At 45.6% G+C, this 20412-nt stretch overlaps 1 protein-coding gene and 1 long non-coding RNA gene across 8 annotated transcripts in view; one reads left to right on the forward strand and one right to left on the reverse strand.

Moving 5' to 3' along the window:
• LOC119453641 (oocyte zinc finger protein XlCOF6) overlaps positions 1-20412 on the forward strand; it is a 791503-nt gene that overhangs the window by 326010 nt on the left and 445081 nt on the right. The window lies entirely within an intron of this gene.
• Positions 1-20412, reverse strand: part of LOC119453653 (uncharacterized) — a 415401-nt gene that overhangs the window by 309455 nt on the left and 85534 nt on the right. The window lies entirely within an intron of this gene.

Consider the following 20412-nt stretch of genomic DNA (forward strand, 5'->3'; position numbering starts at 1 on the left):
CGCGCGGCGCTTTGGACACTCTCCCATATTCTAGGTCGCTCTAACCATGGATACGGTGGCTAGACCATGGAGGAAGCCACCAAGATCACGACCAAGATCGCCGTCCCCCAGCGAGCGGAAGTGACGTATTCTCTCGTCCTATTTCCGCCCGAATCCGCGCCTCGGCAGCGGAGCACGTGAGAGCGATCCGGTGCGGAGCGAGTTGATCCGAAACGACCAGTGAAAAGCGCGAACCCGCTCCAGCTCGACCATCGAAATTCGGATTCGCAGCCGTGGAGCAAAAAATCCTGCTCCAGATCGACCAGTGAAAAACGACATTAGAAACTCTATGAGGAGCGAGGACCTTTTTGTGTGTACTCCCGCGCCGCGGCGCTGCTGAACCGGACCGTGGCGAGTCGGCTTCACTCGTGAAGTCGACTTCACTCTAATGAGTGAAGCCGACAGGAGCGAACGTGTCGAGTTGAGGTGCTATTTCAGCGCAGCAGGAGCAGCGTGCCAAAGAGATAAGTTTTGTTATTTATATTTCACTTTTTGGTTTTTTTTAGGAGGGTTAGCTTAACCAAGCAATCTTTATAAATTATTTTATTGCATTTTCACTTTCTTGGTCTTCTCGCTTAGATAAAAGTAGGTAAAGAATAATTGTTTTTTTTTTCCACATCTACGCCTTGTTAGTACGAGATGATGGTTGGTACTAGGGGGAACCCACGCGTGCGTTGTTCTGAGTGCGAGCGTTCCTACGCGCTGGAAGAAACGCGGTTTAAGTCAGCACGCGAAGCGAATGGTGCAGATTTTATCTGTAGGATGTGTGTGCTAGGGTCGCGGCTAGACCGCCTAGAGCAAGACAAGGATAAGTTAGCTAAGCGGGTTGGAAAGCTAGAAAAGGAACTTAAAATCGAGCAGAAGCAGAGGAAGGAGGCAGAAGAAAAGCTAGCTAACGCAGAAATCCAGCTGAGCGCCACCATTCTGCAAAGCAATGATGAACGCATTGAGGCGAGCACCGCGAACAGAGCTGACTCCGATGCGAGTGCAGAGACAGCCGAACCCGCCACGCCGGGAAGCAGCGGCGGAAACGTCAGTGATAGTCACGAAGGGGATACCACTGACGCGGCCGGGGAAGAAAACAAAGCCAAGGGCAAGGATAAGAAAGGAGAGGGCATTGTGACTTCGGGGGCAGCTTTCGGCGGTGAGGGGGAAGGAAAGCGTCGAGTTGTCTTTGTTGGGGATTCCAACATGCGTAAAGTAGAACCGGCGATAGCAGAGAGGGTAGGGGCAGACGAACGAGTCCAGGTTAGCGCGCTTCCGGGAAGGCCGATTAGAGAGGTGATAGCGAAGGCCAAGGAACGCATGTGGTGATGATGATGATGATTTATTGGCATCCCCTTTGAAACGGGGTGGCGACAAATAGTCACCTAGCCTGCTTGATTTAATCAGGTATACTACACATGTTCTTTATCTCGCATTTAATTTTGTATACCTTTTTCAAAAATTTAGCTTGTACCGCTGCCTATGATTTTAAGAGATCAGGTCATATCGATCTTTTCCCTGCTTTTTTTCCACCAGTACTCTAATCGTCTCTTGCTGATCTCTACGGCTGATCTGTTTATGTTTCCTTCCACTTTAAACCCAAGCACTTCTGGGAGTTGCACGTTACCTACGGTTCTCGCTGGGTGGATCCCGTCGCATTCCATTTGGATGTGCTGAGTGGTCTCTGGATCTTTACTGCAGCATACACATGTCTCATCTAGTTCCGAATATTTGTTCCGATATGTTTTCGTCCTTAGGCAACCGGCTCGAGCCTCAAATAGCAAGGCACTGCCCTTTGTGTTATCGTACAGATTTTCCCTTCTAATTTCTTTCTTCTCATTCTTGTAAATCTCCATTGTCCTTTTCGTTTCCATTCTTTGCATCCAATTCACGGTCTCTATTTCTCTCACTTTCTTTCTGATGACCCCTGGTTGTCTATTTACAGTTTCGATTATCCTGTACTTGGTTGCCAACTTCCTTGACCTCTTCCTCCATTCTGTGTCCACGCTTTTCATGTAGAGATACTTGTGCACTTTAGCCGCCCATTTATTTTCATCCATGTTCCTGAGCCTTTCTTCAAAACTAATTTTGCTTTGTGCTTCTCTGACTTCAAAAGAGGCCCAACCCATGTCACCCTGCACTGCCTCATTTGTCGTATTACCGTGTGCTCCCAAAGCCAACCGGCCTACTGATCTTTGGTTAACTTCTAAACCCGCCAATATATCCGATTTTAAGCATATAATGGCATTTGCGAATGTTAGCGCTGGCACCATTACTCCTTTCCAGATTCCACGCACCACCTCATACTTATTGTGGCCCCACAGTGCTCTGTGTTTCATTAATGCTGCATTCCGCTTCCCCTTTATTTTCAGATTATCTTGGTGGTTGCTTGAGTAATTCTTTCCTTCGTTTATGTGTACGCCGAGGTACTTATATTGCTTCACTATGGGTATTACTTGCTGTTGAATTGACACCACGAAGTTACTCGTGTGTTCATTAAAGATCATAATCCCTGATTTCTCTGTGCTAAACTTAAGGCCTAGATTTGTCGCTGCGTTCCCACAGATATTCGCAAGTATCTGTAAATCTTTTTTATTGTCCGCTAGTAGCACAATGTCGTCTGCGTACATCAATCCAGGGACCTTTTGTTGCACCATTTGTCCATTACGCATGTAGGATAAATCAAAACCTAATTCGCTGTTTTCCAGTCGTCTTTCTATGCCCTTGACGTAAAGCGTGAACAACAATGGTGACAGAGGGCATCCTTGCTTCAATCCTTGGTGAATTCCCACCATTTCATTTCCTTTTCGACCTTCCCATGCCACTTGTACTTGGTTGTCTCGATATATCTCCCTCAGCAGCTCCACGAAATCGTCATCTATGCCTTCGTATTGAAGAATATCCCACAACAATTCCCTGTCTACGTTGTCATAAGCTCCTTTAATATCTAGAAATGCTACCCATAAAGGTCTTTTCTGAGCTACTGAAATCTCTATGCACTGAGTTAGTACAAACATATTGTCTTCTAAGCGTCTGCCTGGCCTGAACCCATTCTGTAGTTCCCCCAATACACCGTTTTCCTCCACCCACTTCGACAGTTCTAATTTTATGGCTTGCATTGCCATTCTATATATCACCGACGTTACTGTAACTGGCCTGTACGAGCTCGTCTTATCCTTATCTCCTTTGCCTTTGTAGATGAGATTCATCTTGCTTTCACGCCATCCAACGGGAATATTCTTTGTTCTAATCACTTGCTCTATGGCATTAGTCAGCAGTGCCTTGCTTTTTGGACCGAGGTTTTTGATTAGCTGTATTGGGATTTCATCGGGTCCTGCTGCCGTGTTGTTAGGGACATTTTCTGCTGCCTTTTTCCAATAGAAGCTTTCTATGCTGAATTTTGATCTCTCAAGCCTCTCTGTTGTTGCTGGATCTGTTGTCTGAACTACACTTTTTCTCGTACCGAAGTTATGCCTGATAACGTCTGTGATGTACCGCAGCGCATCATCGCCTTCATAGATGTTACCGTCTTCATCCCTTATAGCCGTTTGCGAGTTTCTAGTTGGAGCTCCGAGTGCTTTTATATGGTTCCAGAATCTTTTTGGGGCGCCTTTGTCTCTTTTGTGAATGTTATGCACCCAACGTTCACTTGCGCATTTAATTTTCTCTTGCACGAGCTCACTCGCAACCCTTTTCTTTTCTCTGTATGTATTCCATCTAAGGAGCACCTCTTCTTCTTGTAATCCCAACTTTTTGGCTTCTCGATGAACCCTAGATGCCTCTTTACGCTCTTCTATAGCTTGTTTAATTTCCTTGTTCCACCACTTACGTGGTTTCCTCTTTCCAATCCAACAATTGTATTGCCGTGTCCGCCTTATTTCATGCTGCATAACCTCCACCAGTTCTTTATATTCCCAGACTGCTGTAGGAAAAGTCTCAATTTTCTTCTCTATGTTGTTTGCGATCTCTGTTATTTGCTCGTCATTCATTTTTAAAAACTCTGAGGCTATTGGTTCATGTTCTGCGCTGGTATCTCTCCCAAACTTTAATGCTAAACGTCTATGATCGCTTCCCAGGCTATTTTTTCCATTTTCGTCTATTATCATTTGTTCCAGTTGTTCGTAGACCATTTCTGAGACTAAGGCGTAGTCGATACATGACTGCCTGTTTCCGCATTGCCACGTTACCTGTCCATGACACTTATTTTCCCTGTTAACTACTATAAGGTTCTGTTCATCACACAAATCCAGAACTAGAGAGCCGTTGTAATCAGTATATCCGTCTAAATCGTCCATGTGCGCGTTCATATCTCCCACTAATATCACCTGGCCCGAGTTACTGAACTCATTAATATCGCTTCTAATGCAATCGACCAATTCCTTATTTTTTTCCCTGCTATCACTACCTGTCCATAGGTAAGCTACTCCCAGCCACGTCTTTTTACCTTGCCATGTACCACTAATCCATAAATGCTCTTTACATGTCTCGTTTACCCTTCGCCACTTCAGACCTCGCCTAATTAGTACGCCTCCGCCTTTCCTTGACCCGGTCATTCTGTTGCACCCTTCCCATACAAAGTTGTCAATAACAGGCGGCTGCTCCAAATCTCGTAGATGCGTTTCGGTCAAGGCGTACACGCTAATCGCTTCATCATTCAGTTGCGTTTGAATTTCCAGCCATTTTTCCTGCTTACGACCACCCTGCATGTTAATGTAGCAAATTTTACCTTCTCTATTCTTATCCTTTCTGCGTCTTTTCTTGACTCCTGGTCGCCTAATTCTGCCCTTTACTGGTGTTTCGCTATGTTCAATACTCAATCCTGCTTCCTGATTGCCTGGGGCCCGCCTAAAAAAGCTACAGCTCGTGCCGCGAATCGACTTCCGACCGGTGTTGCTACACTTTCACTAAAATGTATCCCGTCGCGCACAAAAGCGCCTTCGCGGCCTGCTCGGTGCACTTCTCGGTTGATGTCAATGACCGTAAAATTCATTGCTTTAGCTAGAGTCCAAATTTCCCTGTTTACTGCAAGAACTGCCCTTTCAATTTTATAACCCTGCCTTTCAACTTCTGGCACCGTGCACACCGCGATTTGTACTTCTTTTGAAACATTCCGGACGCAGGTCGGTGACCCCTTTGGCTATTTGCTTTGTGATTCCTGCTCCTCGTCCATTCAGTACGTCAATCACTCCGCCCATTATCACCACTAGGTGTCTCTGGTGGTCGCAATCCTGGTGGTCGCAAATCCTGGTGGTCGCAAGCAGGAAAAATGGCTGGAAATTCAAACGCAACTGAATGATGAAGCGATTAGCGTGTACGCCTTGACCGAAACGCATCTACGAGATTTGGAGCAGCCGCCTGTTATTGACAACATTGTATGGGACGGGTGCAACAGAATGACCGGGTCAAGGAAAGGCGGAGGCGTAGGCGTACTAATTAGGCGAGGTCTGAAGTGGCGAAGGGTAAACGAGACATGTAAAGAGCATTTATGGATTAGTGGTACATGGCAAGGTAAAAAGACGTGGCTGGGAGTAGCTTACCTATGGACAGGTAGTGATAGCAGAGCAAAAAATAAGGAATTGGTCGATTGCATTAGAAGCGATATTAATGAGTTCAGTAACTCGGGCCAAGTGATATTAGTGGGAGATATGAACGCGCACATGGACGATTTGGACGGATATACTGATTACAACGGCTCTCTAGTGCTGGATTTGTGTGGTGAACAGAACCTTATAGTAGTTAACAGGGAGAATAAGTGTCATGGACAGGTAACGTGGCAATGCGGAAACAGGCAGTCATGTATCGACTACGCCTTAGTCTCAGAAATGGTCTACGAACAACTAGACCAAATGATAATAGACGAAAATGGAAAAAATAGCCTGGGAAGCGATCATAGACGTTTAGCATTAAAGTTTGGGCGAGATACCAGCGCAGAACATGAACCAATAGCATCAGAGTTTTTAAAAATAAATGACGAGCAAATAACAGAGATCGCGAACAACATAGAGAAGAAAATTTAGGCTTTTCCTACAGCAGTCTGGGAATATAAGGAACTGGTGGAGGTTATGCAGCATGAAATAAGGCGGACACGGCAAAACAATTGTTGGATTGGAAAGAGGAAACCACGTAAGTGGTGGAACAAGGAAATAAAACAAGCTATAGAAGAGCGTAAAGAGGCATCTAGGGTTCATCGAGAAGCCAAAAAGTTGGGATTACAAGAAGAAGAGGTGCTCCTTAGATGGAATACATACCGAGAAAAGAAAAGGGTTGCGAGTGAGCTCGTGCAAGAGAAAATTAAATGCGCAAGTGAACGTTGGGTGCATAACATTCACAAAAGACATAAAGGCGCCCCAAAAAGATTCTGGAACCATATAAAAGCACTCGGAGCTCCAACTAGAAACTCGCAAACGGCTATAAGGGATGAAGACGGTAACATCTATGAAGGCGATGATGCGCTGCGGTACATCACAGACGTTATCAGGCATAACTTCGGCACGAGAAAAAGCGTAGTTCAGACAACAGATCCAGCAACAACAGAGAGGCCTGAGAGATCAAAATTTAGCATAGAAAGCTTTTATTGGAAAAAGGCAGCAGAAAATGTCCCTAACAACACGGCAGCAGGACCCGATGAAATCCCAATACAGCTAATCAAAAACCTCGGTCCAAAAAGCAAGGCACTGCTGACTAATGCCATAGAGCAAGTGATTAGAACAAAGAATATTCCCGTTGGGTGGCGTGAAAGCAAGATGAATCTCATCTACAAAGGCAAAGGATATAAGGATAAGACGAGCTCGTACAGGCCAGTTACAGTAACGTCGGTGATATATAGAATGCCAATGCAAGCCATAAAATTGGAACTCTCGAAGTGGGTGGAGAAAAACGATGTATTGGGGGAACTGCAGACTGGGTTCAGGCCAGGCAGACGCTTAGAAGACAATATGTTTGTAGTAACTCAGTGCATAGAGATTTCAGTAGCTCAGAAAAGACCTTTATGGATAGCATTTCTAGATATTAAAGCAGCTTATGACAACGTAGACAGGGAATTGTTGTGGGATATTCTTCAATACGAAGGCATAGATGACGATTTCGTGGAGCTGCTGAGGGAGATATATCGAGACAACCAAGTACAAGTGGCATGGGAAGGTCGAAAAGGAAATGAAATGGTGGGAATTCACCAAGGATTGAAGCAAGGATGCCCTCTGTCACCATTGTTGTTCACGCTTTACGTCAAGGGCATAGAAAGACGACTGGAAAACAGCGAATTAAGTTTTGATTTATCGTACATGCGTAATGGACAAATGGTGCAACAAAAGGTCTCTGGACTGATGTACGCAGACGAGATTGTGCTACTAGCGGACAATAAAAAAGATTTACAGATACTTGCGAATATCTGTGGGAACGCAGCGACAAATCTAGGCCTTAAGTTTAGCACAGAGAAATCAGGGATTATGATCTTTAATGAACACACGAGTAACTTCGTGGTGTCAATTCAACAGCAAGTAATACCCATAGTAAAGCAATATAAGTACCTCGGCGTACACATAAACGAAGGAAAGAATTACTCAAGCAACCACCAAGATAATCAGAAAATAAAGGGGAAGCGGAATGCAGCAATAATGAAACACAGAGCACTGTGGGGCCACAATAAGTATGAGGTGGTGCGTGGAATCTGGAAAGGAGTAATGGTGCCAGCGCTAACATTCGCAAATGTCATTATATGCTTAAAATCGGATATATTGGCGGGTTTGGAAGTCAACCAAAGATCAGTAGGCCGGTTGGCTTTGGGAGCACACGGTAATACGACAAATGAGGCAGTGCAGGGTGACATGCGTTGGGCCTCTTTTGAAGTCAGAGAAGCACAAAGCAAAATTAGTTTTGAAGAAAGGCTCAGGAACATGGATGAAAATAAATGGGCGGCTAAAGTGCACAAGTATCTCTACATGAAAAGCGTGGACACAGAATGGAGGAAGAGGTCAAGGAAGTTGGCAACCAAGTACAGGATAATCGAAGCTGTAAATAGACAACCAGGGGTCATCAGAAAGAAAGTGAGAGAAATAGAGACCGTGAATTGGATGCAAAGAATGGAAACGAAAAGGACAATGGAGATTTACAAGAATGAGAAGAAAGAAATTAGAAGGGAAAATCTGTACGATAACACAAAGGGCAGTGCCTTGCTATTTGAGGCTCGAGCCGGTTGCCTAAGGACGAAAACATATCGGAACAAATATTCGGAACTAGATGAGACATGTGTATGCTGCAATAAAGATCCAGAGACCACTCAGCACATCCTAATGGAATGCGACGGGATCCACCCAGCGAGAACCGTAGGTAACGTGCAACTCCCAGAAGCGCTTGGGTTTAAAGTGGAAGGAAACATAAACAGATCAGCCGTAGAGATCAGCAAGAGACGATTAGAGTACTGGTGAAAAAAAAAGCAGAGAAAAAATGGATACGACCTGATCTCGTAAAATTATAGGCAGCGGTACAAGGTAAATTTTTGAAAAAGAAAAATAATGAGAGGTATACAAAAATGCTAGATAAAGAACATGTATAGTATACCTGATTAAATCAAGCAGGCTAGGTGACTATTTGTCGCCGCCCCGTTTCAAAGGGGATGCCAATAAATCATCATCATCATCATCATCATCGTGGCTTTCTCCGCTGTGAAAGCCGCGCCCAGGCGGCGGGCGTCTGCTACGAGCCTCTTATTTTGGTTGCTATTAGCCAACATTGCGATCATTTGGGATAGATTAAGTACGACGTCACCGCAAGGTAATACCGCAGTGACTCACTGCACAGAGAACGCGTTTGCCCGCTGAGAATACGGGTATTTTGTCTTATTTCCTTCTATATAGCTCGCTTGGTCCGCGCATACGCGGCTGTTTGAGTAACGCATTCCGCACGCTTACTTCATTTAGTTATGCGCGGAATGAGCAACGTGAACTTGCTGCAGAAGAAAATAATCTGGAGACCGCGATAATAACCAAGAGAACGTAGCAGATATGGCTAGCTCATGCTAACGCTTTTTATACCCCATCGTTTCCTTTCTTCTATTTCATGCATTCGATTTGCTTTACAAGACTGCGTCCCGCGCTCTGGTGTTTCTTTATTGAAGCGAAATCCTTAACTGGGCTCTTGGGAAGCGGAATGTGTCTGTTGGCCGATGCCGCGGTACCAAAAATAAATACAAACCGCGTAACCCTCGCGGCTCGTTCATTTGGCACATATACCAAAGTATAGTGTGGAAAGGCACAAATGTGTGACAATTATTGCTGTTGACTTGACTGATGGGTCATGACATTAGTAACTTGACATATTTGCACTCACGTCACGATTACCGATAACAATATGATGTGTGGTCATAAGACGACGGCCAGAAATCCCTCTGATACGGTGGGTGTGACGATAAAAACGTGTTGAATGCCAATCTCGATTTTAACGTGTCGAACTTACCCATATATCATGAAGAACTGAGAGCACAGGTAATATAATAGTAATGATAATTTCTGGGGTTTTACACCCAAAAATCACAATATGGGTATGAGAGACGCCGCAGTGGAGGGCTCCGTTAATTTCGACCACCTGGGGTTCTTTAACGTTCACCTACATCTATGTACACAGGTGTTTTATGCATTTCGCCTCCATCGAAATGTAAGCCGCCGTGGCCGGGAATCGAACCAGCGTCCTCGAGCTTAGCAGTACAACCTACCAAAGCCACTAAGCTATCGCACGGCGTGTATAGGTAAAGGGTACGCGAGAAATATACGCGACAAAAAACAAGACAAACCTAAATAAATGGAACGCTAACAGTGCAACATTGTATACGTATGCCTCATTTCCTAATTACGAGCAAACGTCAGAAAACGAACATGATGGATTACGTATGTGCAACTCGTCTTTCTCCTTCTTGTGTTGCAAGAGCGCAAACACTAAGCGAATTTTAACATGAAAGTAACTTTAGGAATATTTATTGCGTATGCTGGCTGGTTCGTACACAGCAAATATACTTACTGATCAATAACCACGTACTTGTAGTTACGTGATGAAAGAGGCAACAAATCACCAGAACATAAACTTTTCATTTTTTGCTGTTATTGAAGGTAACTATTTTAGGGATATGTAGAATCAATAGCGATATTTGTAGTGCATCAAAGACAGTAATTTTCAAGACGATTTTCCACTCAATATAATGCAAGCACAAACATCGTCACGCGCCATGACTGCTTGTTAGTTTACGTAAAAAAATCACACGTTACGCAATAACTATGATATAATGACGAGTTACATGTTGGTAATTTCAGAGAGGATTCACGGATTATTAAAACAAGGCTATTGCAGTGATAGCTTTACATAACTAATTAGTAAATTGCTAGGCCAGTAGTAGCTATCTATTCATTTCAATGCAGAAAAAAATGTTTAGCTATTGGCTGGATCGAATGGATTTTCTTTCGAATGCCTGAATTTGAAAAAAAGCATCGCTCACGGTGAACCTTAATACATCATGCGCGAAGTTTGTATTGAAGAGATAGCGTACAGCAAGAATTGTTTCTGTACGCAATCTCTGAAGCGAAAAAAAAAATAAATAAAAAAGCCAACAATATTGCGGCGTTAGGGTCGTTTTTGCTCTTTCTCTTGCTTCCGTTACACCTTCTCACTCTGCTCTGTTCATAATCAAATATTGTCGTGGCTAAAAAATATTCCAATAAATACATATACATATAGCTGTAAACCACTATTGACCGTGAGCGAAAAGCGCGTAATGGTGAGCGAAGCGGTCACTGCACGCACGCATTTCACTTGACTGCGCGAGTAATTTACTTTTTTCTATATATATAGCACCATGCTTATTCTTGCAAGCATGGTGCTATTGCCCCCGTGCCCATCCGGATAACGTTTCTTTTTTACGTTCTTTCCTTGCGCGGGCTCATTTAGCACGTTTCTACGCACGCACAGTTACCGCAATACCGTTGCCGAACTCCAGCACCGGAGCTAGGCCGCGTAGATGAGTTTGATACGTTCGTTTTTGCATTATCTTGCTGCCCAAGCACAAAGAAACGCTCAACGATGGGTAAGCTCCATGCAGCACCACACTGTTGAAGGTAAATAGAGTTTAAGTGCTTTGCGTGGAAAATGAACGCAAAAAACTACAGCGTGTAGCAGACGACCCTCGCTTCCCGCGCGCTTCGCGAGCGCGAAAAGCCCACGGGTCCGGAGCAGCAGCGGCGCGGCGCGGCAGTTCACAGAAAAAGGCCCTCGCCGGAGCCGGCGCTAGGTCACTCTAGCCATGGTGGCCATGAAAACATGCAGGGCGGAAGTCGATTTTTGTGACGTGAATGCGCAGACTTCCGGTACGATCCAGCGCGGAGCATTTTCGCTCTCCGCTGGCAGATTAGGCGAGCGCTCACTCCAGGCATTGCGGCGGTCGCTCCAGATCGACCAGTGAAAAACGCCATTATGGCGTGGCGTTTTTCACTGGTCGATCTGGAGCAAGATTTCTTGCTCCACGGCTGCGAATCCGAATTTCACTGGTCGATCTGGAGCGGGTTCGCCCTTTTCACTGGTCGTTTCGGATCAACTCGCTCCGCGCCGGATCGCTCTCACTTGAGCCGCTATTCTGGACATTCCGCCATTTTCTTCGAGGCGTGACGTAGGCGCGACGCTTACAAAATGGCGCTGATGGCCCCGTTTTGCTTTCGTAACGATACGCAAATTTGACGTTTCGCCTAAGAAACTGTAATGTAGGCATTGAACCTAGCATTCTTGATAAAGGAAAACAGTTTTCCTCCCCAGTAAAAATAAAGCCGCTAGCTCAAAGCGTACGATTATTCCATCAAAATCGTTTCTCGCTTCCGTCGTCTGCATACGCGCAGGCTGTCGTCTGCTTCATTAGATAGGATGCATGTCCTCGTGAAACTGAATGAGTCATCGTATATCGGCACCCACGCGCTTGCTTTCTACCTTGAGACAACACACGCGACCTACCAGTGATGATGAGCGCACGCTCTAGGCCGCGTTATCGCTATCTCGTGATCCGCAAGTGGCTCAGCCCGACTCGTCTGGCTGAGAAGCGGCCGAATATCATCGATAGCGTTGCGCGCGCCACAGGTATCCGCTTGCGCAACGCAAGCGCCGGCACTGCCATCTCTTGTGCACTTCGCTGCTTACTCGCACCGCGAAAGGAAACTTCAAGGCGCCGTCTTGCGTACATTTCTTTTTGTAAATTAAAAAGTCACCGTTGTCATAGCCTTTGATGAAGCGAAAGGTCATTAATATTGATTACAATACAAACGCAATAGTGAAAAGTGCGAAATGTCGCCGAAAGTTTGCTAGTTTCAACCAATATTATTTCAAATAAACGTGTTTTTAATAAAAATGATGGTGCAAAACACAAATGCCAACACCACCCAAAAGCGATGCAAATGCTATGAACACGCGTTGTGAACAAAAGATTTTTATGGCCCGAAATGACAGGGAAAATGCGGCGATACTACAGTGTACTACTAGTACACTGTAGCGATACGCATGCCTCTCCACTGCCGTTGCATATGGCCGCTCATTACCATAATTCGCGCGGCTCGTCGCACCACAAATTATGGCGGAAAATCTCTGCAATGGCGGCCCAGCGCAACGTCACGCAACGTCAAATTGACGTTTACGAAACAGCCCTTCCTGTGACGCTCCTCACGGGATATTCCTTCAGCCAATGAACAAGCTGACATGCCGGCTATCTTGGAACGCCACCACATATTCGTGAAATTGCAGATACATTGTACGAGCTTCTGCACGCTACCGTCCACTTTCTTTTTAAAGCGCTAAAGTCGCAATATAGGTGCTAAGGACCACACAAAAGTATTAGTCGATAAAATTTGCAGCTCCACGTCACGTTTCGTCATTCTGACGAAAACGCAAAATAGCATTTTGCAAAACTTCCGTTTCCCGGCACAAATTTCAAAACACGTGACCTCTGGACAGCCAATGAGACAGCCAAGATGGCGGATAATGGCGGCCGTGCAGCCGCCATGCGTGTCCAGAATAGAGCCCTTGCTCCGCTGCCGAGGCGCGGATTCGGGCGGAAATAGGACGAAAAGATACGTCACTTCCGCTCGGTGGGGGACGGCGATCTTGGTGGCCATAGAAACATGCAGAGCGGAAGTTGATTTTTGTGATGTGTGTGCGCAGACTTCCGGTACGATCCAGCGCGGAGCATTTTCGCTCTCCGCTGCCAGATTAGGGTTGGTGAATTGCGAGCGCTCGCTCCAGGATTTCGGCGGCCGCTCCAGATCGACCAGTGAAAAACGCTATTACGCCATTAGATTCATATGCGTTGCGGTAGCACCATAGAATAAAGAACCAACCGGCAGCTGTGAAACGGGGCCTGAGGTGTTGAGGTTTCGTTCGAAAACACCGGGCCTCTTCGCAGTGGCGCACTGACAGGGGGGGGGGGGGGGATTCGGAGGTTGTAACACCCCCCCCCCCCCTCCTGAAGCCGACTTAACCCCCCCTTTTGTTTAACCCCTTTTCTTTCCTTACGCATTTGAGTGCTGCAACTAAGATGTAAGACGCGCAATCGTCTGCACACTCACAAAAAGCGCATTTTTTTTTTTACAATTTCCCGTGAAGAAATCGAAATTAGTGCTGTTTAGATGGCATTGGCAAACTGTCAACCCCCCCCCCCCCCCCCCCCCCTGGCATAGATCCTGGGTGCGCTACTGCCTCTTCGATTATCATGCAGTCCCGGACTGTTTGGGAATGCTGTGCCGCATTAGATTTTGCTCGGACAGCTGCCGAAGCTCCACCCACTAGTCCGAGTGTTGTCAGAAGCGCGTTCGTTTTTTCACGGACTGGAAGTTCCGGACGACTGTCCGCGGACTACTGGAGCCATGGAGGTTGTCAGTACCGTGACCGGAACACAGAAACACACAGAACACCCATGCAAACCGGAAGTCTTGCTAGAGTGTACTAGAATACGGTCGAGTGGGACGAGCGGCTCGGACGGCGCGTGCGTTGCAGTGAGGCGCCCGATGTGGAAAAATACTGTGGCGGCGCTGCGATCGAGGTGGATTTAGGGTGCCTCGATGCCCAGCGCCGCCGGCGCTGGCATCGAGGCACCCTAGGTGGATTGGGCCGCATCAAGGTCGCGCCATTGGTAACTGCTGGCGATACAACTCGGCAGGGTCATTCGTATTACTTCGCGCGCTGATATTTGCGTTTGGCCCGCTCAAATGGTGTTGATAATTGCATATGACATGTATTTATGCCTTAAGAATAAATTCTTTTTGATCTTCCTTATTTTATTTTTTTAATGCCGCTCTGTGATTGTGCGTGCATTGCGGTCGCAGTGTCGGCCTTCATTTTACTATGTTATTGTACGGTTCCCTTTGGACAACAAATATTTTTCTCGTTCTTCAAGCAGCATGCATCGCTCGTTTGTATTGTTGCGCATATAGTTTTCCATCAGTAGGTCTTGCGAAACGCAGGCGGAGAAACATATGTAACCTGCCTGCTTAATTGCCACTTCAAACAAGTATACAGCATATATCTGCCCCATATCCGGCGCCTTGTACTCAGATTTACGGGAAGCATTGTTATAGATTAAAAAAGTAAACTGCAGCGCAACATTCTATTCAAGTTTCCGCCTTCCTCGGGCTCATTTATTGCGGTAGGACCTCAAGCGCCGAAAACAGTTTTAGTTATATAGTTATTCTATATATATGCTCATCTTTGGCCGTATTAGCCGTGCGTGTAAGTTCTTTTCCCTGTCAATACTTCAAAAAAAACAAAAAAAAAAAAACAAGGAAAGAAAGAAAGCTGGCGGGGTAGCCTCGATCATTATAAGTGGCTATATAGTGATTACGGCGTTGGGCTGCTAAACTCCATGGAACTCGCGGGTTCAATCCAGGCAGAATTCGACGGAAGCAAAATGGGGAAAAACACTCGTGTACTTCTATTTAGGTGATGAAGCCCAGGTGGTGAAAACTAAACCTCATAATCATATCGTGGTTTTGCCACGTAGACCCAAGAATTTATTTAAATTAAAAAAGAGAGAGAAAAACACGTGGCTGCGTTCTTCCGCTTTTTTCTAGGGGCGGGTGTAAACAAAATAGTTGTAAATTATTCTCGAGTCTGATTTCCGAGAAAAAGATGTTACGCTTATCCTATATTTCATACATAAATGTAACGCCGTTCCCAAATGTATGACCGCTCAACTCAGCAGCTTGTATATTATAAACGGCTGCTTTCAGTTAACCGGTGCACTATCATAACGAAAATAATGAAACAATTAAAGGAACGGCATGTCTCACATACACGTAGAGATTTGTGCAGATCTGTTGCGTTCGTTGAAGATAAGTGTGGTACCACATGGGGCACCAAGTTTTAATGGGTTGCAAACATGGTGAGACGGTCAAAAAAGTTTTCCTTGCCTGAATCAAGTTAGCCTGAATCAAGTTTACAGGCTGCCCCCAAACATGACAACTAGAAACTTGTTAAGCAGGACTTATTAACACCTGTGCGTTAATTCTCTCTGGAAATGCCCCTCTGCGCAACAGCCACGACTCCCCGGCAGCACAATCATTCGGAATAACAATCCTCACTTGCATAGGTCACTCACCTTTGAGATTTCAACGGTGCTGTTATGCTGTACATTCGAACGGAAACGACTATTCGGCGTCGTACAGTATATCAATAACACTTGCGTAAATATATATATATATATATATATATATACTGCAAACACGTGCGCTTATTCCGATCGGGAGTTCTCACTTTTTCAATTGGTGCATTTAGAATATTTGTTATTTTTTCCCCTTACATATATATCGTGAATATATATATGTACCCATTGATTTAAAATACATTCGCCCTTCTTCGCGCCACGCAGTTAATAAACCTGGTTTATTTCGCTATAATATTGTTCAATTATTGGATCATTGTCGCTGATCAATATCCACAAACAAGAAGGCTTCGCGTAAAATGACACATCAGTAATAAAATGCTCTTACGTAACTTCATATGTTGCAGAGATACCAGTTACTTTTAGAAGACAGTGGTAAAAACAGCAGTTACTTGGCTTAAACTACATTTGGTACCGGCCGTCAAGAGTCATGTGCGCACCAAAGCAACTAAAACATAAAAAAAATGTACTGCACAGACGTTCTGCGAGAAAAACTGGGCGTCCGCCGGCGTCTGCGTAGCGAACGCGCGTTGGCTAGCAGACGACGCGCTTGACAACGACAGCAAGATTGAAGACGTCGCGTTGTATAATCCATGCCTCCAATATATATGTTTGGGAAAATGGTCTAAACATAATTTTGCAGTTGAAATAAAACACTATTTTAAGAGCGTACGATGCGTAATCAGCCTCGGCGCCCGCAGGGAAAGTACGTTGAATATGCCGCGGAGCGCGTCTCCGCCCCAATCCAGTTCGCTTGCAGCGCCCTCGCACAATTTTTCCACACGCGGCGCCTCAGCGGGAGAGCGCCGTTCGGCCCACTCTAGTACACTCTAGCCCTGCTGCCGTCGTCTGCTCTTAGCTAGAGCGTTGGCTAGAGTCATAGAGCACTGTGTCATAGAGTCAACAGCTAGAGTCATGGAGGAAAGAAAATAGTCATGAAAATAGGAGACGCCCTGACGTCACGTTTTTGAAGCCGAAAGTCCAGTCATGTGCGCTCTACCTCTGCGCCTCCAATCAGCTCGCAGATGGTCGCGAGATTTTAACTTACGCGGCCAGAAGTGTGTGCTGCCGACGCTCGTCAAAACAAAGCCTACGAAACTTCCGCAGCAGTTTTAGGGAAGCAGACGCGCTCCTGTGTTTTTCCGTGGCACGTTGAAGACGACGATGAAGAACCACGCCGTCACACAGTCACACACTCACAGACAAAAAGCACTACTTTCAAGCTTACACACCATACTCCAAAGTCAGCTTTTCTTGCAAACAAAATGTGCTGCGAGAAAGACATCGGCGGAAAAATCTTATGTCACTTTTCAGAGGCTGAGAGCAGCAGCGAGAGCTTCAGGAGCGCAGTTGCTATGGCAACGTTGACGTTTGCATTGGGTACCAGCATGAAGGAAGGAAAATGAACTCCGCTGGTACGGTCATTTTTTACCTCAATGGGTACGGTACCGCTGGTGCCACGCGCGTTCACCTAGCTACAGTGACCTAGCGCCGGCCCTAGTTTTTTTTTTTCTTTCCTCCATGGGTACCTGTCCTATAAAATACTGAGAAATTCTATGCCAGTCCCAGTGCTCTTTTGCGGAAAACAGCACATGACTTCCGCCACACTATTGATGCGGGTAATGCTAGAGTGACCTAGAATATGGGAGAGTGTCCAAAGCGCCGGCTCCGGCGAGGGCCTTTTTCTGTGAACTGCCGCGCCGCGCCGCTGCTGCTCCGGACCCGTGGGCTTTTCGCGCTCGCGAAGCGCGCGGGAAGCGAGGGTCGTCTGCTACGCGCTGTAGTTTTTTGCGTTGGTTTTCCACGCAAAGCACTTAAACTCTATTTAACTTCAACAGTGTGGCACTGCATGGAGCTTACGCATCTTTGAGCGTTTCTTTGTGCTTGGGCAGCAAGATAATGCAAAAACTAACGTATCAAACTCATCAGCGCGGCCTAGCTGCGGTTCTAGAGTTCAGGAACGGTATTACGGTAACTGTGCGTGCGTAGAAACACGCTAAATGAGCTCGTGCGAGGAAAGAACGTAAAAAAGAAACGTTCGCATAGGTACGCGGGCAATAGCATCATGCTTGCAAGAATACGAGTAACGAAAAAAGTAAATTACTCGCGCAGTCAAGTGAAGTACTTACGTGCGTGCAGTGACCGCACTCGCGCAGTCAAGTGAAGTACTTACGTGCGTGCAGTGACCGCTTCGCTCACCACTACGCGCATTTCGCTCACGGTCAGTAGTGGTTTAGAGCCATATGCATATGTATTTATTCATTATTTCTTTAGCCTCGACAATACTTTATTATGAGCAGAGCGCCATGAGAAGGTGTAAGGGAAACAAGAGAAGGAGCGGAGACGGCCCTAACGCCGCAATTGTTGGCCTATTTCGCTTCATAGATAGCGTACACGAACAATTCTTGCTGTACGCTAACTCTTCAATACAAACTTCGCGCACGATGTACCTTAAGGTTCACCGTGAGCGAAGCTGGTTTCAAATTCAGACATTCGAAAGAAAAGCCATTCCAGCCAATAGGTTAATAAACATAAAAAAGGTGAACAAATATATATTTTTCTACATTGAAATCAATAGATAGCTACTACTGGCCTAGTTATTCACTCATTTCTTATGCAAACGTTATTGCAGCAATATCCTTGTTTTATTAATCCGTGAATCCTCTCTGAAATTACCAACATAGCTTCTCATGATATATAATAGTTATTGCTTAACGTGTGATTTTTACATAAACTAACAAGCATTCATGGCGCGTGATGATGTTTGTGCTTGCATTATATTGAGTGGAAAATCGTCTTGAATATTGTAATCTTTGATGCACTACAAATATCGCTATTGATTCTACATATCCCTAAAATAGTTACCTTCAATCAGTAAAACATGAGAAGTTTATGTTCTGGTGAATAGTTGCCTCTTTCATTACGTAACTACAAGTATGTAAATATTTATCAGTAAGTATATTTGCTGTGTACGAACCAGCGAGCATGCGCAATAAATATTCCTAAAGTTACTTTCATGTTAAAATTCGCTCATAGTGTTTGCGCTCTTGCAACACAGGAAGGCGAAAGACGAGTTGCACATCCGTAAAGCGTCATGTTTGTTTTCTGACATTCGCTCGTAATTATGAAATGAGGTGTACGTACACAATGTTGCACTGTTAGCGTTTCATTTATTTTGGTTTGTCTTGTTTTTTGCTGCGTAAATTCCTCACGTACCCTTTACCTACACGCCGTGGTAGCTTAGTGGTTTTGGTAGGTTGGACTGCTAAACTCAAGGACGCGGGTTCGATTCGCGGCCACGGCGGCTTACATTTTGATGGAGGTGAAATGCATAAAACACCCGTGTACATAAATATATGTGCACGTTAAAGAACCCCAGGCGGTCGAAATTACCGGAGCCCTCCAATACGGCGTTTCTCATAGCCATATTTTGATTTATGGATGTAAAACCCCAGAAATTATCATTACTATTATTACCCTTTACCTGTGCTCTCAGTTCTACATGATATATGAGCAAGTTCGACACGCTGGGATCAAGATTGGCATTCAACACGTTCTTATCGTCACACCCACACCATCAGAGGGATTTCTGGCCGAAAAAGCGGGTTTGCACCACACGTGATATTGTTGTCGTTAATCGCGACGTGAATGCAAGTATGTCAAGTTACTAATGCCATGACCCATCAGTCATCTTAGTCACGCATCTGTGCCTTTCCACGCTATACTTTGGAATATATACCAAGTGAACGAGACGCGAGAGTTACGTGGTTTGTATTTATTTTTGGTACCGCGGCCCCACCGACGGACACATTCCGCTTCCCAAGAGCCTGTTAAGGATTTCGCCTTAATAAAGAAACAGCAGAGCGCCGAAGGCAGTCTTATAAAACAAACCGAATGCACGAAATAAAAGAAAGGGAACGATAGGGTGTAAAAGCGTTAGCATGAGCTAACCATATTTTCCACGTTCTCCTGGTTGTCATCGCGATTTCCAGCTTATTTTCTTCTGCAGCACGTTCACGTTGCTCATTCACGCGTAACTAAATGAAGTAAGCGCGTGGAATGCGTTACTCAAACAGCCGCGTAAGCGCGGACCAAGCGAGCTAGAAGGAAATATACAAAATACTCGTATTCACAGCCAGCAAACGCGTTCTCTGGGCGGTGAGTCACTGCGGTATTACGTTGCGGTGACGTGGTACTTAATATATCCCAAATTATTGCGATGTTGGCTAATAGCAACCAAAATATCAGGCTCGTAGCAGACGCCCGCCGCCTTGGCGCGGCTTCCGCAGCGGAGAAAGCCCACGGGTCCGGTACAGCAGCGCCGCGGCGCGGGAGTTCACACAAAAAGGTCCTCGCTCCTCCCATGTATTCGCGCGGCGCTTTGGACACTCTCCCATATTCTAGGTCACTCTAGTAATGCGGGCTGGGGCCTCTCCTTTTTCGCGGAGCAGTTTGTTTTAAAGAAACGAGATGGCGCTCACGGCGGCGCGCCATACATCTCCTCAGCAACCGCGCACGAATACGAAACCACTACCGCTTTTACCTTCCTTCTGTGCGATCAGCTGTCGGAAATGCAACCGAGTTTTCGCTAGCACACTGTGCTCCAATCATGCTAGATTGGATCATGTGGATTGATGACGTGTGCAGTAGTTGGCTGCAAAAATAGTGACTGGCATGTTAAGGAATAGAATGAATCTGTGTGGCCAAGTTCGCGGACC

This window comes from Dermacentor silvarum, chromosome 5 (genome assembly GCF_013339745.2).
Source record: "Dermacentor silvarum isolate Dsil-2018 chromosome 5, BIME_Dsil_1.4, whole genome shotgun sequence".
NCBI lineage: Eukaryota > Metazoa > Arthropoda > Arachnida > Ixodida > Ixodidae > Dermacentor > Dermacentor silvarum.